Source organism: Oncorhynchus nerka, linkage group LG24, assembly GCF_034236695.1.
Source record: "Oncorhynchus nerka isolate Pitt River linkage group LG24, Oner_Uvic_2.0, whole genome shotgun sequence".
NCBI classification, from domain to species: domain Eukaryota; kingdom Metazoa; phylum Chordata; class Actinopteri; order Salmoniformes; family Salmonidae; genus Oncorhynchus; species Oncorhynchus nerka.
In genome coordinates this window covers 8,834,624-8,849,717 of record NC_088419.1, presented here as the reverse complement: position 1 = coordinate 8,849,717, position 15,094 = coordinate 8,834,624, and positions in this window count along the sequence as shown.

Here is a 15,094-nt window from a genome sequence, read left to right as displayed (position 1 = left end):
CCTAACCCTGACCTGAATTCTAACCCTAACCCTTACCTGAACTCTAACTCTAACCCTTACCTGAACTCTAACTCTAACCCTTACCTGAACTCTAACTCTAACCCTAACCTGAACTCTAACTCTAACCCTTTTTTAATTGTTGCAGGGAACTCATCCACATTAGAAACATGCTGACTTCACTACGTCATTCTAGCTTCTGTCACATCTGAGAAAATGGGCGTGTTACTGTCTCCCCCGTTATACTTTCTCCCCCGTGTTACTGTCTCCCCGTGTTACCTTCTCCCCCGTGTTACTTTCTACCCCGTGTTACTTTCTACCCCGTGTTACTGTCTCCCCGTGTTACCTTCTCCCCCGTGTTACTTTCTCCCCCGTGTTACTTTCTACCCCGTGTTACCTTCTCTCCCGTTATACTCTCTCCCCCGTTATACTCTCTCCCCCGTGTTACTTTCTCCCCCGTGATACCTTCTCCCCCGTTATACTCTCTCCCCCGTTATACTCTCTCCCCCGTGTTACTTTCTCCCCCGTGTTACTTTCTCCCCGTGTTACTGTCTCCCCCCGTGTATACTCTCTCCCCCGTGTTACCTTCTCTCCCCCTGTTATACTCTCTCCCCCCGTGTTACCGTCTCCCCCGTGTTACCTTCTCCCGTGTTACCTTCTCCCCCGTGTTACCTTCTCCCCCGTGTTACCTTCTCCCCGTGTTACCTTCTCCCCGTGTTACCTTCTCCCCGTGTTACCTTCTCCCCGTGTTACCTTCTCCCCGTGTTACCTTCTCCCCGTGTTACTTTCTCCCCCGTGTTACCTTCTCCCCGTGTTACCTTCTCCCCCGTGTTCTACCCCGTTCTCCCCCCCGTGTTACCTTCTCCCCCCGTGTTACTTTCTCCCCGTGTTACCTTCTCCCCGTGTTACCTTCTCCCCGTGTTACCTTCTCCCCGTGTTACCTTCTCCCCGTGTTACCTTCTCCCCGTGTTACCTTCTCCCCCCTTTCTCCCCGTGTTACCTTCTCCCCCTGTGTTACCTTCTCCCCCCGTGTTACTTCTCCCCGTGTTACCTTCTCCCCATGTTACCTTCTCCCCATGTTACTGTCTCCCTGTGTTACTTTCTCCCCTGTGTTACTTTCTCCCCATGTTACTGTCTCCCCCCGTGTTACTTTCTCCCCGTGTTACTTTCTCCCCATGTTACTTTCTCCCCCGTGTTACTTTCTCCCCCATGTTACTGTCTCCCCGTGTTACTGTCTCCCCCGTGTTACTTCTCTCTCGTGTTACTGTCTCCCCATGTTACTTCTCCCCCGTGTTACTCCCCCATGTTACTGTCTCCCCCGTGTTACTGTCTCCCCGTGTCACTCTCTCCCGTGTTACTGTCTCTCCTGTCTCCCCCGTGTTACTGTCTCCCCGTGTTACTTTCTCCCCATGTTACTTCTCCCCCGTGTTACTGTCTCCCCGTGTTACTGTCTCTCCCGTGTTACTGTCTCTCCCGTGTTACTGTCTCCCCCATGTTACTGTCTCCCCGTTACTGTCACTCCCGTCTCTCCCCGTGTTACTGTCTCTCCCCGTGTTACTGTCTCCCCCGTGTTACTGTCTCCCCCGTGTTACTTTCTCCGTCTTTCCCCCATGTTACCTTCTCCCCGTGTTACTGTCTCTCCCGTGTTACTGTCTCCCCGTGTTACTGTCTCTCCGTGTTACTGTCTCCCCCATGTTACTGTCTCCCCCGTGTTACTGTCTCTCCCGTGTTACTGTCTCCCCCGTGTTACTTTCTCCCCATGTTACTGTCTCTCCCGTGTTACTGTCTCCCCCGTGTTACTGTCTCTCCCGTGTTACTTTCTCTCCCATGTTACCTTCTCCCCCGTGTTACTGTCTCTCCCGTGTTACTGTCTCCCCGTGTTACTGTCTCTCCCGTGTTACTGTCTCCCCCATGTTACTGTCTCCCCCGTGTTACTGTCTCTCCCGTGTTACTGTCTCCCCCGTGTTACTTTCTCCCCCATGTTACTGTCTCCCCCGTGTTACTGTCTCTCCCGTGTTACTGTCTCCCCCGTGTTACTGTCTCTCCCGTGTTACTGTCTCCCCCGTGTTACTGTCTCTCCCGTGTTACCCCCCGTGTTACTGTCTCCCCATGTTACTGTCTCCCCGTTTACTGTCTCTCCCGTGTTACTGTCTCCCCGTGTTACTTTCTCCCCCATGTTACTGTTACTGTCTCTCCCGTGTTACTTTCTCCCCGTGTTACTTTCTCCCCCGTGTTACTTTCTCCCCCATGTTACTGTCTCCCCCGTGTTACTGTCTCCCCCGTGTTACTGTCTCCCCCGTGTTACTTTAGTCTCAGCTCTCCCCCATCGGTGAACATGTGTTCCCTGCTCTACACTGCTCCTGTTGCCCTTCTCTTGAATGTCACATTTACAAATGACACAAGCAAATAAACATTTCCATGAAAAACTAACGTTCAGGTCATGCATTCCTCAAAAAACTGGTTTCCAACCTGTTTTTAGACCCATAGGTCAGGTTCTCTGAACTGCTTGCAGAGAGGAGTATTATGTTTTGCCTGGTCCCAGATCTGTTTGTGCTGTTTAACCAACTCCTATGGTCATAGTTGGAGTTGGTTAAAACTTCTTAACCAGTTGAAGCTAGGGGGGCGCTATTTCATTATTGTATAAAAAAAAGTGCCTGTTTTAAGCGCAATATTTTGTCACGAAAAGATGCTCGACTATGCATGGAATTGACAGCCTTGGAAAGACAAAACTCTGACGTCTCCAAAACTGCAAAGATATTATCTGTGAGTGCCCCAGAACTAATGCTACAGGCGAAACCAAGATGAAACATCAAACAGGAAATGAACAGGATTTTTGACGCTGTGTTTACTAACGTGTCCTTATATGGCTGTGAATATGCTGTGAACGAGCTTATGCGCTCTGCCGTTCATCCAAGATGTCTGCAGCATTGTGGCGTATTTGTAGGCATATCATTGGAAGATTGGCCATAAGAGACTACATTTGCCAGGGGCCCGTTTGGTGTCCTTTGTCTACGTTGGTGCGTAACTCTCAGTGGCAATAATTTTACCATGCGATACAGACAGAGAGGTATCGTTCCTGGAAGTGTGCATCATTGAAGAGATATGTGAAAAACACCTTGAGGATTGGTTCTAAACAACGTTTGCCATGTTTCAGTCGATATTATGGAGTTAATTTGGAAAAAAGTTTGGCGTTTGGATAACTAAATTTTTTTTTTTTGGTAGCCAAACGTGACGCACCAAACGGACCGATTTCTCCTGCACAAAAAATCTTTCAGGAAAAACAGAACATTGCTATCTAACTGAGAGTCTCCTCATTGAAAACATCCGAAGTTCTTCAAAGGTAAATGATTTATTTGAACGTTTTTGCTGGTTTTTGTGAAAATGTTTCCTGCTGATGCTAACGCTAAATGATACGCTAGGTATCAGTACTGTTACACAAATGCTAGTTTGCTATGCTTGAGAAGCATATTTTTGAAAATCTGAGATGAGAGTGTTGTTAACAAAAGGCTAAGCATGAGAGCTAGCATATTAATTTCATTTCATTTGCGATTTTCATGAATAGTTAACGTTGCGTTATGGTATTGAGCTTGGGGCTATGATTACGCTACCGGATCCGGCATGGCTCCACGCAAGAAGCAGTATTTTCATGTCCGGGTGAAAAGTGTTCCCTTAGTAAACTGCCTGCTACTCAGGCCCAGAAGCTAGGATATGCATATAATTGTTGGATTTGGATAGAAACACTCTGAAGTTTCTAAAACTGGTTGAATGATGTCTGTGAGTATAACATAACTTATTTGGCAGGCGAAACCCCGAGGACAAACCATCCAGGATTCTTTTTTTTTTGAGGACACTAGAATTCTAAGACAGTTGCTTGCAGTTCCTATCGCTTCCACTGATGTCAACGGTCTTTATAAATTGGTTGATGTTTTTCTTTTGTGTAATGAAGATGTAGGGCTGTCCTAAACGAGGGTCAAGTGAAGTGTACTGTTTGTTAGAGGCGCGTGACCTGAAAAGCTCCACTTTGTTTTCGTCCGGTATTGAACACAGTTTATCCCGTCTTAAATTTTATCGATTATTTACGTTAAAAAATACTTCAAGTTGTTTGAAATATTTGGACAAAGATTACAGGTCATTTATGAAATATTTTGTAGTCATGTTGCGCTAGTTGGAAGCGGTGTTTTTCTGGATCAAACGCACCAAATAAATGGACATTCTGGAGATATAATGACGGAATTAATCGAACAAAAGAACCATTTGTGATGTTTATGGGACATATTGGAGTGCCAACAGAGGAAGCTCGTCAAAGGTAAGGAAAGATTCTTGCTACGTAAGCTTAACTTTCTGAACATTCGAGACGTGTAGTCCACTTGTCATTCCAATCTCCTTTGCATTAGCGTAGCCTCTTCTGTAGCCTGTCAACTATGTGTCTGTCTATCCCTGTTCTCTCCTCTCTGCACAGACCATACAAACGCTCCACACCGCGTGGCCGCGGCCTCCCTAATCTGGTGGTCCCAGCGCGCACGACCCACGTGGAGTTCCAGGTCTCCGGTAGCCTCTGGAACTGCCGATCTGCGGCCAACAAGGCAGAGTTCATCTCAGCCTATGCCTCCCTCCAGTCCCTCGACTTCTTGGCACTGACGGAAACATGGATCACCACAGATAACACTGCTACTCCTACTGCTCTCTCTTCGTCCGCCCACGTGTTCTCGCACACCCGAGAGCTTCTGGTCAGCGGGGTGGTGGCACCGGGATCCTCATCTCTCCCAAGTGGTCATTCTCTCTTTCTCCCCTTACCCATCTGTCTATCGCCTCCTTTGAATTCCATGCTGTCACAGTTACCAGCCCTTTCAAGCTTAACATCCTTATAATTTATCGCCCTCCAGGTTCCCTCGGAGAGTTCATCAATGAGCTTGATGCCTTGATAAGCTCCTTTCCTGAGGACGGCTCACCTCTCACAGTTCTGGGCGACTTTAACCTCCCCACGTCTACCTTTGACGCATTCCTCTCTGCCTCCTTCTTTCCACTCCTCTCCTCTTTTGACCTCACCCTCTCACCTTCCCCCTACTCACAAGGCAGGCAATACGCTCGACCTCATCTTTACTAGATGCTGTTCTTCCACTAACCTCATTGCAACTCCCCTCCAAGTCTCCGACCACTACCTTGTATCCTTTTCCCTCTCGCTCTCATCCAACACTTCCCACACTGCCCCTACTCGGATGGTATCGCGCCGTCCCAACCTTCGCTCTCTCTCCCCCCGCTACTCTCTCCTCTTCCATCCTATCATCTCTTCCCTCTGCTCAAACCTTCTCCAACCTATCTCCTGATTCTGCCTCCTCAACCCTCCTCTCCTCCCTTTCTGCATCCTTTGACTCTCTATGTCCCCTATCCTCCAGGCCGGCTCGGTCCTCCCCTCCCGCTCCGTGGCTCGACGACTCATTGCGAGCTCACAGAACAAGGCTCCGGGCAGCCGAGCGGAAATGGAGGAAAACTCGCCTCCCTGCGGACCTGGCATCCTTTCACTCCCTCCTCTCTACATTCTCCTCTTCTGTCTCTGCTGCTAAAGCCACTTTCTTCCACTCTAAATTCCAAGCATCTGCCTCTAACCCTAGGAAGCTCTTTGCCACCTTCTCCTCCCTCCTGAATCCTCCCCCCTCCTCCCTCTCTGCAGATGACTTCGTCAACCATTTTGAAAAGAAGGTCGACGACATCCGATCCTCGTTTGCTAAGTCAAACGACACCGCTGGTTCTGCTCACACTGCCCTACCCTGTGCTCTGACCTCTTTCTCCCCTCTCTCTCCAGATGAAATCTTGCGTCTTGTGACGGCCGGCCGCCCAACAACCTGCCCGCTTGACCCTATCCCCTCCTCTCTTCTCCAGACCATTTCCGGAGACCTTCTCCCTTACCTCACCTCGCTCATCAACTCATCCCTGACCGCTGGCTACGTCCCTTCCGTCTTCAAGAGAGCGAGAGTTGCACCCCTTCTGAAAAAACCTACACTCGATCCCTCCGATGTCAACAACTACAGACCAGTATCCCTTTCTTTTCTCTCCAAAACTCTTGAACGTGCCGTCCTTGGCCAGCTCTCCCGGTATCTCTCTCAGAATGACCTTCTTGATCCAAACCAGTCAGGTTTCAAGACTAGTCATTCAACTGAGACTGCTCTTCTCTGTATCACGGAGGCGCTCCGCACTGCTAAAGCTAACTCTCTCTCCTCTGCTCTCATCCTTCTAGACCTATCGGCTGCCTTCGATACTGTGAACCATCAGATCCTCCTCTCCACCCTCTCCGAGTTGGGCATCTCCGGCGCGGCCCACGCTTGGATTGCGTCCTACCTGACAGGTCGCTCCTACCAGGTGGCGTAGCGAGAATCTGTCTCCTCACCACGCGCTCTCACCACTGGCGTCCCCCAGGGCTCTGTTCTCGGCCCTCTCCTATTCTCGCTATACACCAAGTCACTTGGCTCTGTCATAACCTCACATGGTCTCTCCTATCATTGCTATGCAGACGACACACAATTAATCTTCTCCTTTCCCCCTTCTGATGACCAGGTGGCGAATCGCATCTCTGCATGTCTGGCAGACATATCAGTGTGGATGACGGATCACCACCTCAAGCTGAACCTCGGCAAGACGGAGCTGCTCTTCCTCCCGGGGAAGGACTGCCCGTTCCATGATCTCGCCATCACGGTTGACAACTCCATTGTGTCCTCCTCCCAGAGCGCTAAGAACCTTGGCGTGATCCTGGACAACACCCTGTCGTTCTCAACTAACATCAAGGCGGTGGCCCGTTCCTGTAGGTTCATGCTCTACAACATCCGCAGAGTACGACCCTGCCTCACACAGGAAGCGGCGCAGGTCCTAATCCAGGCACTTGTCATCTCCCGTCTGGATTACTGCAACTCGCTGTTGGCTGGGCTCCCTGCCTGTGCCATTAAACCCTACAACTCATCCAGAACGCCGCAGCCCGTCTGGTGTTCAACCTTCCCAAGTTCTCTCACGTCACCCCGCTCCTCCGCTCCCTCCACTGGCTTCCAGTTGAAGCTCGCATCCGCTACAAGACCATGGTGCTTGCCTACGGAGCTGTGAGGGGAACGGCACCTCAGTACCTCCAGGCTCTGATCAGGCCCTACACCCAAACAAGGGCACTGCGTTCATCCACCTCTGGCCTGCTCGCCTCCCTACCACTGAGGAAGTACAGTTCCCGCTCAGCCCAGTCAAAACTGTTCGCTGCTCTGGCCCCCCAATGGTGGAACAAACTCCCTCACGACGCCAGGACAGCGGAGTCAATCACCTTCCGGAGACACCTGAAACCCCACCTCTTTAAGGAATACCTAGGATAGGATAAAGTAATCCTTCTCACCCCCCTTAAAAGATTTAGATGCACTATTGTAAAGTGGCTGTTCCACTGGATGTCATAAGGTGAACGCACCAATTTGTAAGTCGCTCTGGATAAGAGCGTCTGCTAAATGACTTAAATGTAAAATGTAAATGAATGAATTATATCTTTATTTCTGAGATTCGTGTCGCGCCTGGCGGGTTGGATTATGATTGTCTGTCTTTGTTTGATGGGGTGCTGTCCTCAGATAATAGCATGGTTTGCTTTCGCCATAAAGCCTTTTTTAAATATGACATGTTGGCTGGATTAACAACAAGGGTAGCTTTAATTTGGTGTATTGCATGTGTGATTTCATGGAAGTTTAATATCTATAGCAATTTAATTTGAATTTGGCGCTCTGCCATTTCACCGGATGTTGTCAAATCGATTTGATCCATAAGCGATTTGATCCATAAGGGATTTGATCCATAAGAGATTTGATCCATAAGAAGTTTAAACGGCCCTAACAGATCTGGGACCAGCGGTTCATGTGACCATGGAACAGCCTCCTCCTGTAGGCTGCAGGTCTACGGGAAGACCATCTGTAAACCAGAGTGGTCCAGGTCTATAGGAAGACCATCTGTAAACCAGAGTGGTCCAGGTCTATAAGAAGACCATCTGTAAACCAGAGTGGTCCAGGTCTATAGGAAGACCATCTGTAAACCAGAGTGGCCCAGGTCTATAGGATGACCATCTGTAAACCAGAGTGGTCCAGGTCTATAGGAAGACCATCTGTAAACCAGAGTGGTCCAGGTCTACGGGAAGACCATCTGTAAACCAGAGTGGTCCAGGTCTACTGGAAGACCATCTGTAAACCAGAGTGGCCCAGGTCTATAGGAAGACCATCTGTAAACCAGAGTGGTCCAGGTCTATAGGAAGACCATCTGTAAACCAGAGTGGCCCAGGTCTTCTGCAAAGACACTTTTGTGAGTCAACACATACTCGTCTGCCAAAACTGCAGCTTCAGCAACATTCTTTACTTTCTGTTCATTAATATACGTGGCAATACGATCAGGAATTGTGTCCTTAAATTGCTCTAACATAATCAGATCACACAGCCCTTGGAAAGTCACAACTGCAGAGGCGGAACACCAGCGATTAAACTGTAAAGACAACTGTCGCGCAAACTCAACATGAGTTTGGTTATCATCCCTTTTTAAAGTTCTAAATCGTTGGCGGTAAGCCTCAGGGACCAATTCATAAATCTGTAACACAGCTGTTTTAACTTTATCATAACTGGCACTATCGTGTACACTAAGAGCTGAATATGCTTCCTGCGCTTTACCAGTCAGCACACACTGCAACATTAAAGTGCGGTCAGAATCAGGCCAACTCCTAGCGTCAGCAACCCGCTCAAACAACGAAAAGAATGTCTCGGGGTCCCTTTCATTAAACCGAGGCAATAACCGTAAGTTCCCAACAATATCAAATGTCTCTGGGGCACGACCAAAAGCGGAACTACCCCTAGGTAAATCTGGGTCACCTTCCCAAAACAAACTCTCCCCTGAGATCTTTCCTTCCCTAACCAACTCTATACGTTCTTGTTGCAATTTGATTTTAGCACGCTCCATCTCTTGTTTAAATGCCAATTCCTTTTCATATTTTACACGATCATGCTCTCTCTTCTCACGATCATGCTCCAGCTGTAACAAAAGCAGTTCTTTCTGCTGTTCAAAAAGAAGGCTACTAGGACTAACCGATGGAATGTTCATTGTAACGTTATGGTGAGACGACAAATCCTCAGCAGAGGCTGGCCCAGCGTGATCAAATTGTGCCTATAGAACAGTTGGGAGATGTCGCCCATGGCTATTTTCTCCAAGAGGATGTCCTGATGAGAAAGTGGGTGTCTCATGATAGTGTTTTTCTGGGGGAGGCAATTAGTCAGGTTGTTGTACCAGTTAAGCTTCGTAAGTTGGTGTTGGAAACTTCTCACAGCGACGTGGCTGGACATATGGGGGTGAGGAAAACCTACAATCGCATATTAAGACATTTCTTTTGGCCTAGATTAAAGAGGGATGTTTCTGATTTTATCAAAACTTGTCACACCTGTCAATTAACTGGTAAGCCTAATCAAGCTATTAAACCAGTACCATTGTTTCCTATTCCTGTACTCAGCCAACCTTTTGAGTATCTGATTATTGACTGTGTGGGTCCTCTGCCTCGTTCTAAAAGGGTAGTAGTTACCTGTTCACTGTGATGTGTCAGACCACTAGGTTTCCTGCTGCCTATCCTCTCCGATCTATCACGACTAAATCGGTGTTAAAAGCTTTGACTCAGTTTCTCTCATTGTTTGGAATCCCTAAGGTCATTCAGAGTGATCAAGGATCTAATTTTACCTCTAATCTGTTTGGTCAGGTTCTTCAACAGCTCCATATTAAACACAATTTGTCTAGCGCCTATCACGCGCAAAGTCAAGGAGCACTGGAACGTTTCCATCAAACACTAAAGTCTTTGTTGAGAGCTTATTGTACTGAGATGGATAAGGATTGGGAGGAGGGGTTGCCTTGGTTACTGTTAGCTGCTAGGGAAGTTTCACAGGAGAGCACAGGTTTCAGTCCAAATGACCTTGTGTTTGGACATAGGGTGCGTGGATTTTTATCTGTTCTCCAGGATGACTGGAAGTCTCCCGAGCCTCCTCAGTCCCTGTTATCGTATGTGTGTGATTTCCGGCGACGGCTGTATGCCGCTGGTGAAATGGCTAAAGCGAAGTTATCATCTTCACAGGAGAGGATGAAGGGCATATTTGATCGCCGAACTGAGCCTCGTCACTTTAGTCCAGGTGACCAGGTTCTTGCTCTGCTGCCAATTGTTGGTTCTCCTTTTCAAGACAAGTTTCAAGGTCCATATACAGTGGTGCGCCAGTGCACTGAGCAAAATTATCTAGTTGCCACTCCAGAACGGAGGAAAGCACACCAGCTGTGCCATGTAAATCTGTTAAAACCCTATTATGCACGTTCCTCTGAGACTGAACAGTGGGATTCTACAGAGGACGGTAAACCTGTTCTTTTGGCTGATACCGTTGTTTCCTTGGGTTCTTGTCGTGCTAGATCTGTGCATGAGGAGGAAGATGTTCCTGGTCCTGACGATTGTATATTGCAGGGTAGATTGAAAAATTCAGAAACACTGGATATTTTAGACAGTCTTCTCACTCACCTACCTGTTGATGGGCGGAAAGAGATAGTTGGTCTGATTCAGAGATTTCAAAGGTTTGTTTTCTGATACACCTACACGTACAAACTTAATAGAACATGATATTGACATTGGAGGTGCTGACCCCATTCGTCAGCGCTTCTATAGAGTTTCTTCAGAGAAACTACGTTGTCTGGATGCTGAGGTCAAGTACATGCTGGAGAGTAAGATAGCAGAGCCTTCTTTCTCCAGTTGGGCTTCTCCCTGTATCTTGGTCAGTAAACCGGATGGAACAAACCGTTTTGTACGGACTACCGTAAGGTAAACCGTGTCACAAAACCAGATTAATTTCCTCTTCCTCGGATGGAGGACTGTGTCAATTTGGAACTTAGAGACTGGTATTTTGTTCCGGGGTCCTTGTTGGTCCCCGGTTTTATGGGGGGGGATGTGACGACCCTCCCACTCTGTCTGCCGTATTCTCTCTGTTATTTCCTTATTAGGATGCTGGTGGGCGGAGTTGGGAGGGTCGTCAGCTACATGGGAAACACCTGGGCCCGGTGTCTCCCAGGATAAATACACCACTTCCCCATTCATGGAGGAGACTCTCTCCATGCAGACACCCTCTGTAGATTGTGTTGTGATTCTTGATGGCCGTTTGTTTGTTTGTTTGTTTGCTTGCTTTGGCACCTTTCATCACCCTGCATTATCACATTCACGCATGCAAAACACTCACTTACACTACTGATTACTGATTACACACACCATTGTATATTATATTTATTTGCTTTAGTTAATAAATATATATCTTTCTACTCATTATCTCCACGTTGTCTCCCTTTGTTACGGGCTTTGAGCCGGTTCGTGACAAGTGATTTGGAAGGCCAAGCCCCTCCAATTCGTTCATGATGACCGTATCAAGCTAATATTTTTTTATGTTCAGAGCTTTCTCTGTGCACTACTGTATCAGTTCTGCCCCACATTTGGATGTAATTAAGACATTTGAGTGCAAGTGAGTGTTTTGCATGCGTGAATGTGATAATGCAGGGTGATGAAAGGTGCCAAAGCAAACAAACAAACGGCCATCAAGAACCACAACACAATCTACAGAGGGTGTCTGCATGGAGAGAGTCTCCTCCATGAATGGGGAAGTGGTGTATTTATCCTGGGAGACACCGGGCCCAGGTGTTTCCCATGTAGCTGACGACCCTCCCAACTCCGCCCACCAGCATCCTAATAAGGAAATAACAGAGAGAATACGGCAGACAGAGTGGGAGGGTCGTCACATCCCCCCCCATAAAACCGGGGACCAACAAGGACCCCGGAACAAAATACCAGTCTCTAAGTTCCAAATAAACAGCGCACCCGGTCAGACCGGCGACAACCCTGTTCATAAGTCGCTGAAAAGTGGCAGGTGCATTGCGCAGACCGAAACTCATAACTGAATACGGTACAGACCAAAGGGTGTAATAAAGGCAGAGATTTCACGTGCCCTACTCGTCCAGTGGCACCTGCCAATAGCCTTTTAACAGGTCAAATTTGATCACAAACTTAGCTGCACCGACTTGATCAACACAGTCCTCCATCCGAGGAAGAGGAAATGAATCTGGTTTTGTGACACACTGTTTACCTTACGGTAGTCCGTACAAAACGGTTTGTTCCATCCGGTTTACTGACCAAGATACAGGGAGAAGCCCAACTGGAGAAAGAAGGCTCTGCTATCTTACTCTCCAGCATGTACTTGACCTCAGCATCCAGACAACGTAGTTTCTCTGAAGAAACTCTATAGAAGCGTTGACGAATGGGGTCAGCACCTCCAATGTCAATATCATGTTCTATTAAGTTTGTACGTGTAGGTGTATCAGAAAACAAACCTGGAAATCTCTGAATCAGACCAACTATCTCTTTCCGCCCATCAACAGGTAGGTGAGTGAGAAGACTGTCTAAAATATCCAGTGTTTCTGAATTTTTCAATCTACCCTGCAATATACAATCGTCAGGACCAGGAACATCTTCCTCCTCAGGCACAGATCTAGCACGACAAGAACCCAAGGAAACAACGGTATCAGCCAAAAGAACAGGTTTACCGTCCTCTGTAGAATCCCACTGTTCAGTCTCAGAGGAACGTGCATAATAGGGTTTTAACAGATTTACATGGCACAGCTGGTGTGCTTTCCTCCGTTCTGGAGTGACAACTAGATCATTTTGCTCAGTGCACTGGCGCACCACTGTATATGGACCTTGAAACTTGGCTTGAAAAGGAGAACCAACAATTGGCAGCAGAGCAAGAACCTGGTCACCTGGACTAAAGTGACGAGGCTCAGTTCGGCGATCAAATATGCCCTTCATCCTCTCCTGTGAAGATGATAACTTCTCTTTAGCCATTTCACAAGCGGCGTACAGCCGTCGCCGGAAATCACACACATACGATAACAGGGACTGAGGAGGCTCGGGAGACTTCCAGTCATCCTGGAGAACAGATAAAAGTCCACGCACCCTATGTCCAAACACAAGGTCATTTGGACTGAAACCTGTGCTCTCCTGTGAAACTTCCCTAGCAGCTAACAGTAACCAAGGCAACCCCTCCTCCCAATCCTTATCCATCTCAGTACAATAAGCTCTCAACAAAGACTTTAGTGTTTGATGGAAACGTTCAGTGCTCCTTGACTTTGCGCGTGATAGGCGCTAGACAAATTGTGTTTAATATGGAGCTGTTGAAGAACCTGACCAAACAGATTAGAGGTAAAATTAGATCCTTGATCACTCTGAATGACCTTAGGGATTCCAAACAATGAGAGAAACTGAGTCAAAGCTTTTAACACCGATTTAGTCGTGATAGATCGGAGAGGATAGGCAGCAGGAAACCTAGTGGTCTGACACATCACAGTGAACAGGTAACTACTACCCTTTTTAGAACGAGGCAGAGGACCCACACAGTCAATAATCAGATACTCAAAAGGTTGGCTGAGTACAGGAATAGGAAACAATGGTACTGGTTTAATAGCTTGATTAGGCTTACCAGTTAATTGACAGGTGTGACAAGTTTTGATAAAATCAGAAACATCCCTCTTTAATCTAGGCCAAAAGAAATGTCTTAATATGCGATTGTAGGTTTTCCTCACCCCCATATGTCCAGCCACGTCGCTGTGAGAAGTTTCCAACACCAACTTACGAAGCTTAACTGGTACAACCACCTGACTAATTGCCTCCCCAGAAAAACACTATCATGAGACACCCACTTTCTCATCAGGACATCCTCTTGGAGAAAATAGCCATGGGCGACATCTCCCAACTGTTCTATAGGCACAATTTGATCACGCAACTCTTCCAACGTGGGGTCATCCCGTTGCGCATTGATTAGATCTGAGCGGGTTACAGATAACGGGATAACAGGGAAAACAGTGACATACTTTGTATTATTATCATTAGTCGGCGCAGTGACCAGTTCGCCACGGCTCATAGAACGTGTCACTGCACACGCAGAGAACACCTCTGGGAAACTCTGTACACTCTCATCAGGAATCCCAACAAATGACGGCTTAGTGGAAACCACTAGAGATGGAGACACGACAGGCCATACACGCTCACCAGCCAAGTTATTCCCAAGGATAACATCGATACCCTCAATAGGCAACGAAGGACGCACCCCACAACAACTTCACCCTTCACCAGCCCACAATCCAACATCAGTTTATGCAATGGAACTGACAGAGTGTTCAAACCTATTCCCTAATTAGAACACTATTCCCGAATCAGTCTCAGCAGAAAAGGGTAACACAGACTCCAACACAAATGATTCAGAGGCACCTGTGTCTCTCAGGATCTTCACTGGCACTAGGTCTTTACTTCCTAACATAGACACAAAACCTTCTGTAATGAAAGGTAAATAGTCTGGATCAATATGGACTTTCACATTCTCCTGGGCCTGAGGAAATGAGTTATGAATGAACTGATGTGGAACAGGTGCAGCTAATGCAGTAGGCTTAGATTTAGCGTAAGCACCCTTTGACCTGAGAAGTGGACATTCGTTTTTCCAATGCCCTGAACCTTGACAGTAGTGACACTCCTGCCCAAAGTCAGCTTTACCATGGGAGTCAGGTTCAACCCTAGTTGAATAGAACTCTGCCCGAGAACCAAAGTATCTCGGTGAGCGAAGCCCAAATCTATCCGAACGCCCCCACTCTTTCCGAATACGGGGTTCTGCAAAGACACTTTGTGAGTCAACACATACTCGTCTGCCAAAACTGCAGCTTCAGCAACATTCTTTACTTTCTGTTCATTAATATACGTGGCAATACGATCAGGAATTGTGTCCTTAAATTGCTCTAACATAATCAGATCACACAGCCCTTGGAAAGTCACAACTGCAGAGGCGGAACACCAGCGATTAAACTGTAAAGACAACTGTCGCGCAAACTCAACATGAGTCTGGTTATCATCCCTTTTTAAAGTTCTAAATCGTTGGCGGTAAGCCTCAGGGACCAATTCATAAATCTGTAACACAGCTGTTTTAACTTTATCATAACTGGCACTATCGTGTACACTAAGAGCTGAATATGCTTCCTGCGCTTTACCAGTCAGCACACACTGCAACAT